Source organism: Corvus kubaryi, unplaced genomic scaffold (assembly GCF_017639235.1).
Source record: "Corvus kubaryi isolate FWS band 111438036 unplaced genomic scaffold, C.kubaryi_AGA036_p1.0 37386, whole genome shotgun sequence".
Classification (NCBI taxonomy): Eukaryota; Metazoa; Chordata; class Aves; order Passeriformes; family Corvidae; genus Corvus; species Corvus kubaryi.
Window position 1 is genome coordinate 3,418,402 of NW_024581128.1, and position 17,939 is coordinate 3,436,340.

Consider the following 17,939-nt stretch of genomic DNA (forward strand, 5'->3'; position numbering starts at 1 on the left):
TTGCTGCACAATTCCTGCCTGCTGGATCTTCTCTCCTCCTCCTCCCTATGGCTGCAGGACATGATGATACACCCTAGGGCCCAGGCCTGCGTTAATATTTGGTGACCCTGACATGATCTGCACTCTCTGATGTGTCCTGCTGCTGCGAGGCAAGCCGAATTTCTCTAGAGGTACGCTGTTCCCCTTCCCCCCCAGGACCGGGAGGTCTGACGTGACTGAGAAATGGTGAACAGCGGCTCACAAACCGGCACTGTGGTAATGGTCTGGAAAGGTGTGTTTAGCAAAATGCACACCTCCATTTCTGAAAACTCAGTTCGGGAATTATTAGATTGGGCTACCTTAAAAGGGATTTCCATGGACAGAGATACTGCCCTGGACTTTGCCTTATGGCAGGAACTTGGCTGTGCTGTCCGGCACGAACTCCCGTGTGGGGACCCAGCAGCATTACAATTATACCAGACCTGGCATTCGTTATTTATTCTGCTGACAGACCTTGACTGTACCAGCTGAGGTGGCTTGCCTATTTCGGTGATGAGTGATGGAGGAATGTCCAAGGGGGCAAGTGATGGTGAATCCAAAAAAACACCCTCGGCTCCACAGACAGAGCCTGCGCTGCCTTGCCCTGCACAGTCGCAGGACTCCGCGGCCCCCAGGGACCCCGCGCCGGCAGAGGCGGGGATGTCGGGGCAGTGGGAGGGCGCACAGTATACCTTGCTGCTCAGCTCGGCAGCGACCACTGCTTATCCAGGGCCACAAATTAGCGGCTTAGCGAATGGGACCCCCGTGGCGGCTCCTAGCCCCTTTGCCTATGCACCAACAGAGCCAAAATCGCCTGGATCTAACTTCTTAGCCGGCGTAGCGCCAGGCGTGACTGCACCGAGACTGCCTGGGTGTGGTCCGCTGCCCTCCTTGGCGCTGGGCTGTTGTGCACTGCTGCAGAACCGAGCCATCGACCTTTTAATACAGCATCTGCCTTTGTTGGCAGAGTTACCGAACATATCCCGAAAGCTGGAGGACCTGCACAGCTTGCAAAAGCAGCTGCCGCGGACGCCAGAGGCACCCCGCCGCGCGGGGTCCACTGGGCCCACGCTGCCAGCACCGCCCGCGGGAGCCGCGGCTCCAAACCAAGGAGCTGCGTGGCCGGCAGCGAACCCAGAAGTAGCGCTGCCACGGGAAAACCTGGAAGCGGACGCGGCTGCAGAGCGGCGGCTGGGGGCAGTGGCGCCGAACACAGCCAGGGAGCGAGAAACAGCAGCGGTTTGGGCAGCGGCACCGAACGCGGCTGCAGAGCAAGGGCCAGTGGCAGCGCCGGGCGCAGCTGCAGCACAAGGGCCATCGATGGCGCCGAACGCTGCCACAGAGCACGAGATGAGCGCAGCGCCGGGCGTGGCTGTTGCCCCAGAGACGGCTGTAACAGCTCCAGTACCAGTTCAGTCGGGACCGGCTGAGACGGCATCCCGTAAAGAAGCTGCTGTTCAAACTGCAGCGCAGCCAACTGCAGTCTGTGCTGTCTGTTCTGGCTCTAGCGAACTTAGCCAAAGTGCCCCTCCCTGTCCACCTCTGTTCACTCCCAGCGTCTCAGAGTTGCCTTTGCCTGATGACTCATCGTCAGGCAGTGAGGCAGATGAGGTTCTGGCCCCAGGTCGTCAGGCGACTGTACCCGGACGGCGAAGGAAAAGGCTGTGCCAGTCTTGCCCCTGGACCTTTCAGGACCGCATGGTAACAGTGCGTCCGACCCACTACAGTTGCTTCTTAGAGTCAGTTAAGATGCGAGCTTTGGAGGAGGGTGACTGGAGGTTATTGGAAACACTTGGAATGCCAACTAGATTTGAGGATTTTGGGGGTAATCAGGAAGCTGTTACAATCCATCCACAGGCTGTGCCAGAAGTTCAGGATGTTAGTGACTCCCCAAAAGGGGAGATCCAAGATTTCCCAGTATATAAGGCTCTCCCAAATTCAGGCAAGCGTGATAAGCATGAGGTGATTGCTTGGAAGGTTGCCCAGGACCTGCAATCCAAGGTGGCACAACATGGGCTAGGTTCTGCTGAGGTTATGCAGATAATAAGGGTGATAAATACAGATTTGCTTGCTCCATTTGATATCAGACACTTAGGTCAAATTCTATTTCAACCTGTACAATTTACAGTTTTTGAGAAAACCTGGAGAAAGCTGGCCGTCAAGGCTGCATTAGGGAATATGCAGCTCCCTGCTGCCGATCCTAGACGGACAGCAGGAATGGATGGTTTGATGGGGACTGGTCCCTTCTCTGATCCCAGCCTACAGGGTACTTTGTCCTCTAGTGTCCTGCAGCAAACTCAACAGGTCGGCATGGCTGCCCTGTTGAAAACCATAGAGTTGTCTGTGCCTAGAAAGCGATATACTGAAATAGTTCAAGGGAAATCAGAGTAATTCCTTTCTTTTGTAGAGAAAGTTGCTGCTTGAGAATGACGGGTTAAGACAGATGTTGTTAAGGCAGTTAGTGAGAGATAACACAAACGAGGAGTGCAGAAAAATCATAGATGCCTTACCAGGGGACCCTGAGGTAACAGACACGGTCAAAGCCTGCGCTAAGGTGGGATCTGGGAACCAGAGAAGGTCTGCTTTGGCTGCATTCCTGCAGCCTGTTCACGCATCTTCTGATAGTGAACCAAAGCAACCAAAACAGGCAAAAAACCAGAAGTGGCCTAAGCCAAGCCAAAAAGAGAACGCAGCGATCCCCCAGTGCAAGAGGTGTGGCAGGCCAGGGCATTGCTTGGACTATTGTAGATCCCAGACTCATGCCGATGGTCGGCCATTGTCGGGAAACTTCCGCCAGGGTGCAAGGAGGGGGAATTGCTCTCCGATGCAGTCGCTCCCCCAGAGAGTGGCACAGGTACAGGCACAGGCCTACCCAGCCACCCTAGAGACAGCACCCAGGGATCAGACAGCACCCAGAGATCAGACGGTTTTGACGTCCATACCTCAGCTGCAGTTGTCTTAGACTCTAGCGGTATTTATAAGGTTCCCTTGGATGCATATGGACCCTTAGCCCAGGGATCCAGTGCAATGCTGGTGGGAAAACCTGACGTTGCCCATCAAGGAATCTTAGTGCACTCAGGAGTTATTGGCGCTGACTTTAAAGGTCAGATTTGCGCTATGGTCTCCACGCAAAAACCCCGTCACCATTCCTGAAAAGACCTGCATGGCTAAATTAGTGCCTTTTAAGTCTTGTGTCCCCAGGATAGAACAAACAACTCACGAAGATAACGGCAGTGGATCTACGGGACTTCCACAGGCCTTCTGGACTGCAGACATCTCTGACCAAAGGCCACAGATGACATGTACCCTGATCCTGCCGAACGCCCGTCCGTCCTGGACTCAGCTTTGAGGTTTGATTGATACAGGTGCTGATGTAACGATCATCTCCTTCTCTGCGTGGCCTCCCTCATGGCCTTTAGCCCCGGTGGGATCGGCCATCGCAGGATTAGGAGGAACCACACAGAGCTATTTAAGCAAACGGCCTGTGGTGGTGAGGGACCCAGAGGGACGCACAGCTACAATTATGCCTTATGTTGCTACCACTTCCCTTAACCTTTGGGGACAGGACATGTTGGCAGCTTGGGGGGTACGGATTGGAACAAATTTTTAGCAGGGGTCACTGTGCGTAAGGGCGCACAGTATCCTACACTGCCTTTGTGGTGGTTGATTAACACACCAATCCAAGTCAGACTCTGCTCAGTTAGTTGAATTAAGGGCTGTTATCATGGCTTTTCAATGATTCTCACAGGAACCTTTGAATTTGGTTACTGAAGCCAACTAGAAAAAGCTTAGTATACAATTAATCACCTTACAGTACCACAAAATTCAAATAATCCTGTTACTCTGAATCATTTTCTCTCATTGCAGTCTGCAGGTGAGACACAACTGCCCGGGCAAAAGTCTGGGTACGGAATTTACTCACTAACCAGTGGGAAGGCCCGCATGAGCTTATCGTTTGGGGTCGTGGGTATGCTTGCGTTTCCACAGATACTGGGGTACGGTGGCTACCTTCAAAATGCGTTCGCCCTGACCTACGGCACCAGAGGCAGAACAGGCAACCTCCAAATGATGACCAGAACGCCAACCATCCAAATGGCAACCAGAATGTAGATCATCAGCCTAATGACTCTTCTGAGGATGACCAGGATGTCGACCATCAGGCAGATGGTCCTTCTACAAGCAGAGACTGGGATGGTCCTTCCACAAGCAGAGACTGAACTTTAAATTTCTTGTTATGGAGTCAGATAGTTAAAGCCTTAAGGACATATTTAGAATTAATAACTGATGTAAATCTCTATTTAGGATTAACAGTAGAGTTGTTCTCTTATCAAACAAAAAGGGGGAATTGTAGATACAAAAATGCTGCTAGCGAGGATTTTCTTGCTATTTTCTAAGTCCGTGAGAGACTTTTCTCTCTCACAGAAGAGGTAGCAGAGTATGTAAACAACAAAGCCACCTGCAACCTTGAAAAGTCTTGTTTATGGTATAGTAGAAAAATATTTTGACAATGGATCTTTTAGGATTTTAGCCAATCACCCCAAGGGGTGGCTGATCCTTTGTCCAATTAGACTATGAACAAAAAAGTCTATAAAAGAGTTTGTAAAATAATTAAATCAATCTTGCTGCACAATTCCTGCCTGCTGGATCTTCTCTCCTCCTCCTCCCTGTGGGCTGCGGGACACAGTGATACACCCTAGGGCCCAGGCCTGCAGTAAGAGAAACCAAATTTCTTTATTTCTGGTACTGTAAATGTTTTTTTCCCCTTTTCTGAAAAGTTGATTTTGAAACTGGTGTTTGGGGGTATGGTTGTACTAGCTTTGTGAGGTGTTGCAAATACATGTGCAAAAGTTCACAGAACACTATTAGAAATGGAGATGTAATTGAGTTTTGGTGTGACTCAGTATGGGTTGTGTGTTCTCAAATCTTAGGGAACCTGGGTGGGGTCTGAAACCTTTTTCTCACACCTGGAGTCAGTTCTTTTTTCTACTGTTAATTTTTACTGATCTATTTTTGTTTTAGTATTATTTCTCTTTATAGACATAATTAAAAGTAATTTGAAATAATTCCCATTCTTATTGTGGTGGATTTACCCTGGCTGAACACCAGGTGCCCACCAAAACTCTTATAGCCCTCCTTAGCTGGACAGGGGAGAGAAAAATATAACCAAAGGCTCATGGGTTGAGATAAGGGCAGAAAGAGATCACTCACCAGTTACTGCCATGGCAAAAAAACCTCAGCTTGGGGAAACCAATTTAATTTATTAGGAATTAAATCAGATTGGGATGATGAGAAACAAAAAACAAATCTTAAAACACCTTCCCACACACACTCCGTTTTTCCAGGCTTAACTTTACTCACAAATTCCCAAGATGCAGGCACTTTTGCCATCTCCTGCTCTTATTTGTTGTACTCAAAGTATTGAAAATAAGAACACTTTTGTGTCCATTGCTATTTCACAGATATATATTACTCAGAAACAGCAGTGCATCGCATAGACTGTTGGAAATCTCTTTTACTAGACAGGTGAAATACCTTAAAAGAATGCCATTTTGCATTGTAAAACTTTTTAAATGATTGAATGACTTTGGTAAAGCCGAATGAATGTTGCAATAATATCCAGGGATCGTATGAGTATTTCATACTCCATGGAAGTGAGCTTCCAAAACAATGTGTTGACTTTGCTTCTGAGCTGGAGGTGCTGTAGTTGCCCAAGTTCAAGTTTCACCTTTGAAGAGAAATCTTAACTGAAGCAGAAGAGTCCTCATAACTGTTGTTTTTCTGTGCTTGCTTCTTGTATCTGTTCTGCCAAGCTACTCATGCCATCTGGAGACTGTGGTTCAATGCTTCAGACAAAATCCTGGTATGCCTCCTATGCAAGAGTAGCACAAAAAAGAACCATACTGGGATAAAAGATCTGGTTCAGGTTTAAGTAGATATGTAGTATAGGAAGGATTGTACCCTACAGTTTCTTTTTGCTAATTTGGAATAAGAAAAAGTTGAGGCCAATAAAACCTTAGAGAGCCAAATGATTATTTTAACCCTTCATCTTGTTAGAAAGTAATACATTGAATTTTAAAAAATCACACGATGTTTATCACTTATGTCTGTGAGCCATAGTAATTTTACAGGTATGATAGAGAGGTGAGTAGTTTATAATATTACTTAGTTATATACAGTCTTAGTTATGAACTACTACTTACCCAACTCTTTAAATCAAAACAGGTTTTGCAGGAAAAATTTTGTCACAAAATTTCTGCCTTCTAGATAAAACAAATTAAGCATCCCAAAAGTCCAGTTAACTCTTTGTGTGTGTATATATTTCATTTTTGCTAGATATGCTTGGAAAGGAAAAAGTTTTTTGGTTCAAGTTTTAGTTGGCATGTGTTTTTCCAGTCTTTATTTGAAAAGTAATTTTTGAATGATCTTTAATATTAGGTAATGCTTTAAATAACAAGGGACAATTTTCTTTTTTCAGAATGCTCCAATTTTTTTCTGTTTCTTACAGCTTCTAATGTTCTTTTTTCTTTCAAGTCAAGTAAAGCAGGTAGATGCCTAGCAACTCTGAAATTCAAACTATATATCTAGATATCTACCTTTGGTTAAAATATTGTGGATCAGTTTATAATAATGAATATTGGAACTGTAGTGAAACCAAGTAATTCTTGTTTCCCAGACAAGTTCTAATTACCTACCTTATACTCTGTCCTTCGCCTTTTTATCTTAGAGCAAAATTGACTCCAGCACTTTGAGTTTCACAGTTGCAGTTTCAAGTTGTAAGACAGTGGTATTTTTCAGAATCTTTAAAAGCTCCATAATTTCTTTTCAAATGCAGAAAACAAACAAACAAAACCAACCAAAACCCCTACCTAAAGAAATAGAACAGGAGTCATGGAATGAATGTAATTATTGACATGCTGTCATTTTAAGATAAAAGTCCTACTGGGAAACTTGATGTCAAATTCACTTTAAGTTCGTGCACTCCCAGTAAGTCAAGTGAGTGCTGATACACAGTGTTGCTCAGTAAAGATTTTTACTTGATTTAAGCAGATTTTCGAAGATGATCTTGGCTACCTTTCAAAATGTATCACTGAGGATGCTTTTTAATCTGCTTTCTGTCTCCAAGCTTTATCAGTATTCACACTGAACTTTGAAAATACTGTTCGGACATTTCATTGTATGAGACATCAGCAACAGATGTAATTATGATGAAAAGGAACAGCTAAGGTGGGTTTACACAGCTGTCCCTTCTCCCTCTGGGACTTATTAATGTTAAACAAGATTCTGGTTGCCCTGCAGTCTTTTTTCAAATGGTGCTATCTGGTCTGTATAGTTTCTTTCTTTTTTTTTTTTTTTTACATTTACCATATAGCATGGTAATTTTGCAGGGTTATTTACTTGTGAATAGGAACAGTTTTGTTCTGAAAAACTACCCCGAGCATAGAGTGTGATCTGATGTGGTCTGCAGATTGCAGATATTTTAGATAAGGCTTTGATTAATGAAAATTTAACACTACAAAGTTATCAATCAGAGCTGGCTTTTCTGACTTGACATTTAGCCTTCTGTGGAACTGACCGTGGCTTGCAGCTGAATCTGTCTTTACTAGGTGTTGATTATGTGTAAGCCAGAACACAGCCTGCATGATTATACCATAGGTGGCTATGAAATAGTAGCAAGTATTGAAGACAAGGAAGATTTGTAATATTTTTTTCACTTATCACTTTAATAGGAGGAAGGGTTCTGAGCAGCATGTAAGACCTTTGGAGCAGAAGCTGTATTTTGTCTAATCCTTTCTACCCCATTTTGCTCCACAGGGCTTTGATCTGGAATTAGATCTGTGTGTATATATCTGTGTATATATATAGCAGTTGCTTACTCCGGGCAGAACAGTTTCTTGAAGTTCCTGCAAACCTGGAAACAGGATGAGTGGGGTATCTCTAGTTCTCTGAGTGTGCAAACCCATAATACACTCTTCAACACAGAAAATGATATCGAGATTTAATACTTATCACATGCAAAATATGTTTACCCTGATATTTTGAAGTCACTACTACAACAGGCCTCAAGGAATCCCTGTCCTCTTTGTATGCATGTGATATTCCCACTGAAAGTGATAAGAGTTAGCTATACACATGAGGAGGAGGATATACCCATGGGACTAAACTTAGCAGGGAGTACGAAATTCTCTCTTCTCTAAAACTGTGAGGACAGTTTAAGCATTACTCTTACCTCTGCACTTTGTGGTATTTTTGCTAAGGAAACCGTAGTGGAAGTAGCAGCTGGGAAACGTGATAATAGCACAGTGTTACCTTGATGGAAATTGCAGCTCAGAGCTGTAGGTCAAGTGTGGTACAGAACCTTGAATGATGGAAGTGAGCTGTTTTTCTGGACAAAGCAGCCATTAAGGCTCACCCTGACTGTCACTTAATGGCTTAATAAATAGTTGACCAAAGACAGGATTTCATCTTTTTGTGTTAAGATGTATTTTCAAGTTCAGGTATCATTTTCAGTTGTTAGGCCACATGTTAAGGTCTTCGTATTATTGTGATTTATTGTTCCTCACCTACTACTATCTGGATAGCTGACACTTTTGGCCACCTAAGTGACATTTGTATACATCAGATATATCTGGATGTTGTAAACGAGGCTAAGACTTTTGAAAAGAAAAGCCAACTTGTTTATTTATTAAAAGCCGAGAGCGGGAACCCAGGATAAGCCCAGGCTCCACGCGACAAGCCAGAATAAAACAACACACACACAAAAAAGACAGTGAGACCCACTGGGTGCTCCCTTGGACCCCAACTTCTGCAGGGGGGCACCTGGTCGCTTCTAAAGTCTTTGGTACCACCGGATTGGTGCGTTTCTTAATCCTCGTGCTGATTGGTCCCTTTCCTGTTCGCTGGTTGGTCTATACCTCCGTGCATTCCTAACCAATTATTTCCAAATAAGTCCACTTCATTGGTTGGCTCGTTCTCCAATCACAGTCTAGGGCGTCGTCCTCATCCCTTGTACCCTATGAGGCAATGTGCTGGAAGGTTCCATCTATTAAACCCATTGGGTCCTTGTTATACCTCCATCCAGTGGTTACATTCCAGTATTACACCCGTACAGTCTCGCAATCTCTCTTCAGTTAACATGCCCATTTATTCAGCTTTTAACTCCCCTCTTTTATATCCCATCCAAACAGTAATAACCAACACCCTGAAACTGATTCATTTACATCCTAACAGTAACGATCAACACCCCGAAACTGATCCATTTATTACATGGACATAAATGGTGTTGGACTTGATGTGCTCAGGTTTTTCCACTACAGAACTAATTGCATTAGGGGATAGTAATAGTGTGGCATAAACAAGGGTGCAAATATGGTGTCCTGGGGTGACTGTATGATACTGTATTCCCTATCATCTTCCCTATGCCAGACGTGAATCCCATGACTTTCTGTGCCTTTAAACTGAGGCGGAGAGTGAACTTTTCACAGCAGTTTGTGTTCAAGGACACAGAGACACACTCCTCTGCGTGCTTCTACGGCGGCAAGAGCGGGGGAAGCACCCTTCCTTTTTCTTTTCCGAGTTTTTCGGCTTTTTCTCAGGAGAGAGACACAGTTAAAATTCTTTGGTGTTTAGCCGGCTCGCTAGCTGAGGCAAGAACTTTTCCTTGGACTGTTCTGGTCCGGTCCGGATCACCAGCACCGGGAGGCCCACGCCGCAGCCTGAAGGGGCCACACCCCAGCTCCGGAGAGAGAACAGCCACACTTACAGAAGGACTTTGAATTTTATCAGGTTCTCTCCACAGCGAGAGGTTTTATTATTTAGCATTATTCTATTCCCGTGTGTTTGTTAAATAAATAGGGTTTTTTCCTTCACTTTCCTCTGAGGAAATTTTTTTTCCCCGAACCTGGTGGGGGAGGGGCGGCTGTAACCTGCCTTCTATCAGAGGATACTTTCCTCCAAATTTGTCTCAAACCGGCACATATGGTTTAGCTTATAAATGCTTGATCGTTTTTTTATTCACTTTTTTGAATCTTCTTTGCTGACCCTGTGTGCAAGCTGTCAGCCATGGGGCACTCCAGCATGTTTAGAGCTTCTACACGTTTCCAAATTGAGAACTGCGAGAGTGTCACCTTAGCAAGAGAAAAGCTCCCTCCTGTGGAAGAGGTGAACCTCTGCTGCGACAAGGAGCAACCATAAGGGCATCACACCGTGATTTAAAATTAGCAGGAAAAAGGGTTAGAAGCACTGTGGGAGTTTGCAAATACTGGAATGCAAAACCCTGCTCTCCGTTATTTTTGTCTCAAAGTAAATTTTTAATATTTTGTATGACTTATTTTTAAAATGTATCTGAGTTATAACTGTTTGCTGTAAGTAAAAATGGATAGTTTAAATAATATAATGTGGCCACAGAGGACTCTGTAGTGTTAAAAGGATCTAAAGCAGCTGATATTTTTACAGATTTTGCTTTCTGTAGCTCTTTGCTGAAAAACCCTAGTATTTTGGACATTTCTCTGAATTCGAGTTTGTACAGCTTACTTAAATTTTTTTTTCTTTTTCCTTTTTTTTAAAGTTTGATAATGTGTTCTGTATATCTTGAAGATCTGTATTAAAATTATTTTGAATCTTGCTGTGATTGGTGGTCCTTGGTAGAAGGCTCTGCTGAGCTCAAAGCCATGTGTGACTTGGAAAATAAAGCTGCATAGAAAGCATAAAAATGAAATTGTGATGGAGGGGCTGGAACTACAACTTGGTATCAAATTCCTGCTAGAAACAGAATTTTTACCTTTGAGCTGCATATGATTCATGCTTGTGATCTAAAGGTGGAAGGCTCTACCTCATTAGCAGATTAGCAAAACCCTGAAGCATGTACCTCCATAAATGCTAATGTTATCCCCTGAGAATGAAATACTTTTGGGGAGGGAGTGAGATGGATCTTTAGTATGACAGTGGAGTTTTAAATTTTACCAATTCCAATTTACTACCAGCTCAAGAAGACTGCGACAGCACAGAGCGCTCTGACCCACTGCAGAAAAATGCTGTGTTGAGATTGGGTATTGGGATCCTGTCCACTGGCAAAATGGTAAGTTGTCATCTTGTTCAGAGATAGCTAGGTTCTAGCTTGTGGCACACAGCAGCAGAACTTTGGCTACAAAAGCATGAGATTAGTGATGGTATGTAATGGTGAAGTGAGATTTGGTTCTGTGTTTAGAAATGTTATGGTGTACCTGCTTGATTAGAGTTTGGATTTATCTTCGAAGTAGGGAATAGTTGCTCTGTTAAGGAAGTATTATCCTCATTTATAAGAACTGTGAAGGTGTTACAGTCTGGGTGAATAGTCGTTATGATTGTGCCTGTCAAGAAATGCAAGCTCCCGAACTTGTGGACAAGTAAAAATTCTCATGAGGCTGCATGAAACAAAAGCTCAAGTCAGGGTTATGAGAGAAATGTTGGCAGAAGTGCCTTATCAGTGAGGTTCAGTGCTGTGTGAGCTCCCTGGACCTCTCTGATCTCCTTCTGGACCACAGGTGCCAGTTTGGATTAAAAGAAAATCAGCAATAGCAAAGGGGAGTCCTTTTCACATATAAGTACTTGCACTGGGTTCTGCAAGACTGGTGTGTTTGTGGGGGAGAAGTGGTCTATGCAGTTCGAATGGGGATGGGGAGGCTTTTACATGTGGCTTATAGCATACTAATGGCTCCTAAGATTGAAAGTTCCTTCCTGATACGTATGAGTCACCATGCCTGGAGGAATTTAAAATGTGTGGATGTGGTACTTGGGGACATGGTTCAGCAGTGCACTTGGCAGAGTTAACAATTGGACTCGATGATCTTTTTTACAACCTAACCAATTCTATGGTTCTATATTTCCTCTTAGTAGCTCCATTAGTGATTGGCTGGAGTATTTCTGATTGCTGCTTTTTTCCCTATGGCAATTTTTGTCTGGTTTCTTAAGAAATTGAAGCTTGTGTCAAGCACACTTTGTCTTGCTCTTCTCCTTCCTCTGCACCCCTCCACCCCCAATATTAAAAGTTTTTCATGAAAATCAAAAGAGGGGCTGAGGGCCTCTACTGAGTTGCTTTAGTTATATGAAATTACAAATCCAAACAGAGCACACTGGATGAAATTAGTGTCCATAATGATAGAGGGGCTGCATCATGAGTTGAACTGAATGTTATAACACCAGGTAATCCACAGGAGATGGACAGGAAATTAGTCTCTATAAGTCCCATGGTTCATCATGATACACTACAGAGAACAAAAGTAAAATAAAAGTTTTATTGTTTTTAGTATTCACATGGCAGTGATTTCTGCACAGCAACTGTGACCTGGAAGAAATGGCTTTAAATCTCTGAATCCTCAGCAGTTAATTTTCTTCTGCTGGAGCTGTGGGAATTGAAATAATGATAAAAATACAGAGAACACTTACCAGAGCTGGACATTTACTCTTGCCTATAATCACTAATGATTTGTACCTGTTCACTTTAAATGAACAAGTTTGAAAACTTGGACTATGGATTAAAAAGAATTTCAGATATATGTTCTGGTGTTTTTGAAGTGATTTAAAGCACTGGTTTGTATCACCTATTGCAGATTGCACTAAAGCCTTGTCTTCCTCCAGGAATTCTGCATTAAAGGGGCTACACAACAGGTTAACTCAGACCTGGTCTGAGATTTGACAGTCGCCTACTTTTTTTCACTGCATCCTAAAGACCATTATCTCATTTAATTTTTTATTTCTATGAGATTTTAATAAAAGGCCAAGAGGTAAGAAGGAGATGGGCTAGAACTGATTGCACCCTTTTTTCTCCTCAACTGAAATTCTTTGCTATATAGTGTAAATCCAGCTTGAATGTTGTTCAGCAACATGAGCAACATGCTTGATTTGGCTGAGCTGTGCCAACTTCTGCCTGGAGTACTTCTTGTCCTGAAGGAGTGCTGCTCCACAGGGTATTGATGTACTCAGTTGCTATGCCCTCTGTATTGGAGGTATAAGGGCTTCCTTGCTCATTCCATACAATGGAATATAGTGCTGCTTCTCCCACCCTCTTGGATTATTACATTAAAAGTTACTGACTGACTGGGGGTCTTATATTTTGTAAATAGCCACTTACTCCAGAGCCTTCAAGGAAAATGAGTAATGATTGAACAGCAACTGCTGAGAGAAAAGAAAGGCTTCTCTGTCCATTACTGATGAAAGATGAGAGAGGTGACATTAGGGGATGTAGATAAGCAATGACAGGATGTGATACCTGAGAAGTTTGAGATTAGTATGAAATCTGTGGAAAGTTACTGACACTGAGCTTAAAGCTACTTACCAATAAAAACCACGGGGAGTTCAGTAGGAGATTTTTGAGGTTAGGAACAGTCTTTCTAGCAGAACTGGAAAGAAGTATTATAGGGGACTGAGATGGAGACTACCAAAAGAGATTTTTTGGGAGTTCTCTGGTATTGTTATACTTTCATACGGAGACTACTAGTGACTGTTTCCCCCAGTGCCTGTGGGTCAAGAGCACACTCTGAGATTCTCCTGTCTCCTTCTCGTACCATGACTCCAAGCCCATGCCCCTCCAATGTTTTCCCTTTAGATATCTGGATGGAAGCCAGTGTCTCAGATAAGGCATGGTTCCTCATGGATTTACAGAATGGAGTGTCAGGAAAAACTTGCATACTTAGCTGTCCTAGTCATGGTTCTCCAAGAATAAAGGCTATAGGCACACTGCAAGATGGCAAATAATCTCCCTTTCTTGTGCTGTTTGGATCATCTCTCAGTTCTGGAGCTAAGTACACGTCAGCATTCCTTCTTTGCTTGCTTATTTGTGCCTGAGGGCTGCTGCTGACATTGCAAGGCTGAAGCAGAAAGAAGTCAAAATTCATAGCTGCTTTTATTAAAAGAAAAAAAAAAAACCCTGCAAGAAAATTTTCAGCTCTGTAAGTTCATTGTATAACTGATTCTGTACCTGTTTCCAGGTGCAAAATTTTAGTTCTTGCTCCCTGGAGAAAAATACATTTTCTAAGATAGGGTAAATGATCTGTAGAAGAAATCTTTTCACTGCATTTAAAACAACCTCCCTGAAAGTGTTTCCTCAACTTCTTTAGTTCTACTTAATCTGTATTAAAATATTTAGGTCTAAATTCTTACAGTTCTGTTTTAAGCAAGGGCAGTTCATTCACATTTTAGCATATTAGGGCAAATCTGTCTCTCATATTTACTTCATATGTTTTGGTGGAACTTTGTACCAGGAGTGCATTTGGTACTTTTGTTTTCTTAACCATCTACCTCCCACCCACCTTAACAGTAGCAAAGTTCAGTGTAAACATTGTGAATTTAAAAATGAGGTGACCAGCACATTTATATCTGGCTATTACCTTGTTCTGATACACAGAATGTTGCCAGACTTGAACAGAGTAGATGCAAGATACCTTTTTGTTTGTTTGTTTTAATGCTTTTTAAATCTTTGGAGGGTAGTCATATAACATCCATCCCAGAACAGGGATGACTGCAGTTGTATTTTCACACCCTGGTGTTTCCTACATTTTGTCAGCTTGCCTGTAGCATAGTATTTAGGCAGAGATGTCTCAGAAGTGAAAATTAAAAATTACACAGTTAATTAAAAAAATCCCAACAATCAACAAATAAAAAAAGCACCAACTCTAGTTATTCTATGTGCAGAATTGGCCACAGCTTGTTCTCTCCAGTAAGTCTGAAATGTGGAAGTACCTTAGGTGAATCTCTTGGCATACCAACTTAGTGAGCAGGAGAGATTCATTCATCACAGTCAGAAAAGAGTGTGTGTTGTGATATTGCACTACTGCCACTTGTTTGCAGACCCTCTGAGGTTCACATTAAACTCAGAGAGATTCAGTTCAAACTTCTGAGAACATTTGGTCCCTGTAGCACATACAGTATAGTTTCATGTGGATACTACTGACCGTGTTGTCACTTGTCCTTTCTGTGCTGAGAATGAGCAGAAGGTCCAGCTAACCACCAGCACAGTTATGTGGTTCTTGCCTTCATCATCCACTCATAGTTTATCATTTCTTCGCCCACAATTGTTCAAAGGCTGCAGATCCTAGATAGGATACCAGGCTGTTCCACACTATTGGGATAAAGGGAGTAGGAGTGCCTGTTCTCTGGGGGAGGGAAACTCAGGTGTTACAGATAGCATGCAAAGCACTTGTACATGGATGGCAGCATCGAGACTCAAGTTTGTGTGAGTGAGGACAAACAGAATATCAGAGCCTTACACTTGGTCAATGCAGACATGCTGCTATGAACTTTTTTTTAAATTCAATATTTTTTAGCATAAAAATTGATGGAGAGACGGTCATTGCTTTTAAGCCATGTCTCCAATGGAGATCTGTTTGTGTCTATGTGCTCATAGTGCAATTCACTGTGGGTCAAAAGATTACAAACTCCAGTAACTGCAGTGGGAGGACTCACAAAACCTTACGGTAGAGACAGAAAAGTGATACAGAGAGAACTGGTTTGTCTCTTCCTAGCTTGATGCAGCCTTGTCTTCCTAAGACTGAAAGCCAAGGCTCACAGGGATTTGAAGCCTTAAATCCTGGTATCAGGGAGAGGGGGAAAAGGAAGAAGTCCAAGGAATGCTGGTGAAAGCTGCCAAGCATGCAGTGGGCAGGAGTGCATCTCTCCTGGCCAAAGGTCTGGATTAGCTGCACTAAGGGGACTTTGCAAGTCATTGCTTGTGAGCTTTGCAGAGCTAAGGGAAAACATGAATGTTGTAAGACTCGTTATACTGCTGCTTTGTGCTTCAGGGCTGACGTAGCTATTAAGGCAATGCTCGCTGCTTTGAATTTTGAAAGTCACAGCATTTGTTTCAGATCTCAGAAAGAGGTTAGCATTTACAGTGTGCCACATCCTTATTTAATCAAAGCTTTGCATGGAGACTTCAGAAGAATGGAACACATAGCACATACATCAAAATTTTACATAGGATGTGAGGGCAGTGCTCTTAACCAAGTGGAAAAGAACCTCTGCTGGCATGCAAGAGCCTTGTATTACAAAACTTACACCTTCATTGTATAGAAGTTCTGTTCACATCTTTTATACAGAGAATTTTATAAATGAGGTCTTCTGATTCTTTGCTAGTCTGGAATCAGTAAGGGTCACTGCATCTGCAAACCAATAGACAGAGCTTCAGCTGAAGCCAGTAAAACCTCTTTACCACGTGAAAGTAGTGCATGGAGATTTGATGTGTATCATTTCTGTTTCATATACAGTCAGATGGTAGGAGATACTAAAGCCTGTAGTAGCTGCAGTAAACACAAAGCCTTGTGCAAAATCTAATAATATAATACAAGCCCTATGCAGGATCACAACTGTAATAATTGTGACTAACAGCTTGCTTTTGAATCCTGTAACTCAGCAGTATCATAGTGCTAACTGCTACCTCTAAATATAGATGAAAAAGTGACACAAAGATTTGGAATGTTTGTTTCAATTTTTCTTATGAAAATGACAGCTGGACACTTCATGAGAAAAATCTTCAAGTCTCTCATTTATAAAACCTCCAGCTATGAGTGCTCTGTGGTTTCAGCTGGATCGACACATTGTCAGCATTTTCTGACATATATATTTAGTCCTAGTGTATTGTGTCCTGAATTATGGAGTTCTGTATAAAAATGAAAATATTAATTAGAAAAAGCTGTGTAAAGAACAAACCTGTCTGGAGATTAAATGCTGCTGATTGAATAATGCATCAAACTGTCACAGCAACAGTTTTGTAGTGACTCAAGTTCTATGAATATTCAACAGAGTTATCCTGGATGAAAGAAATTCAAAACATTACTTTCCAGGAAGCTGCTGAAATCTTGGGTCTCCTTTAATAGGAGCAAATGTTTACTTTGTTAGCAAAGCACTTGATGAGCAAGGGGAAGTTGATGGGACTATTTTGCTTTACATGTGTGAAGTATCAGAGCTGGTGGTATGGATACTCAATCAAGACCACATGAATAGTCTTCTATTTAAGAAACACAAATCATTTAAGAATGTAAATCACATTTCTGTATGCTTAAACCTCACCCAGGTGAGAAGGATATAAGAGCTGATAAATTCCATTTACACATTCCCCAGAGAAGTGAACCAATTTTCATTCTTTCTATCCCTGCTGCTGTCTGTGAAAGGGGTGCTGCAATCCTGGGCAGCAATGTTCAGTCTTAGGATATGGGACCTGTACGACACAGTTCTTCTGCTGTTCTCTCCTTCCTTTTAAAAGCAACTCACTCCATCTGCAGCCTCTTTCTTGAGCATCCTCTGAACTGAATTGCTACAGGACCTGCTAGGTTGTAAGAAAAGAGATGCCCTATTTGGCATTAATATGGATATGAGAATTTGCCTTGGGAAGGGTATACTTCCAGCTGGCTGATAATAACAACCCTCCTGTGCCAGGATCAGCTGTATTTATTCATTGCAGCATTTCTTAAATGCTGGAGAGCAATTGACTGTGAGTCTTACATGTTTTTTACTAGGACAGAAGTTTGTGCATTTATGTGTCACATGTATTTCTTGCCAGTGTGCCAGTGTACATGTGTTCATATGTACAAACAAAATAAACCAAAGTATGCCAATTGTTGCAGAATAAAATCACTTTTCTAGTAATGTAGAGACAGAACTGATTCACAGCTGGAAGTCCAGAATCATTAAAGCATGTCGTCTGGAAACTTCTGCTAAAATGCTGGCAATAGCACTTCTGTCTGAAGTGCAGATTTCAATTTCGTCAGTTTTTTCATTTTGAAGAATTATTTCTAGGAAAAGTATAGGAAAGAAGTTAATGCAGAAGATTATTTCTAGAATTTCATTTCAGTAAAATTTGCCTGTATAATGTTGCTTAGAGTGGAGATGCAACTGGCTAGCTCACCATTCCAGTGGTGTATTACATCAGTGCCACTGTCAGTTCTTTTGGCTGT